The sequence below is a fragment of the Microchirus variegatus genome (genome assembly GCF_963457635.1).
Source record: "Microchirus variegatus genome assembly, chromosome: 11".
In the NCBI taxonomy this organism is placed as follows: Eukaryota; Metazoa; Chordata; class Actinopteri; order Pleuronectiformes; family Soleidae; genus Microchirus; species Microchirus variegatus.
The window spans coordinates 29,485,564-29,485,984 of record NC_139812.1 but is presented as its reverse complement, the minus strand read 5'-3'; positions in this window follow the sequence as shown (position 1 = coordinate 29,485,984).

Sequence of the window (421 nt, the reverse complement as noted above, 5' to 3'; positions counted from 1 at the left end):
GTTAAACAGTCAAATCTTTCTTTATTTTTCTTCGTTTGATTCATCGTCTGTCAAATAATTTAAAAAATACAAAATATTGATCGGTTATTAACAAAAATGTTTTAGTACATTTCATAAGTTTGTTTTCTTTAGAACTGAAAACTTTGAGAAATAATATCAACATATAAATAATGTAAATAAAATAAAAACACAAAACATGATCAGAGTTATTGTTACTGACTCGAGGGTTGACTGAGGATTAATTTAGGGTGAATTTAGGGTTAATTTAGGATTAACTAAGGGTTGAATAAGTGAACTCAGTTAAAAGAATTGACAGCATCGAAAGAATGAATGATATTTTCACTCGTTAACAAACATCAGACTCACTGTGAGAAAATGTCCTCGTCCTCGTCCTCGTCCTCGTCCTCTTCACACTCAGTCG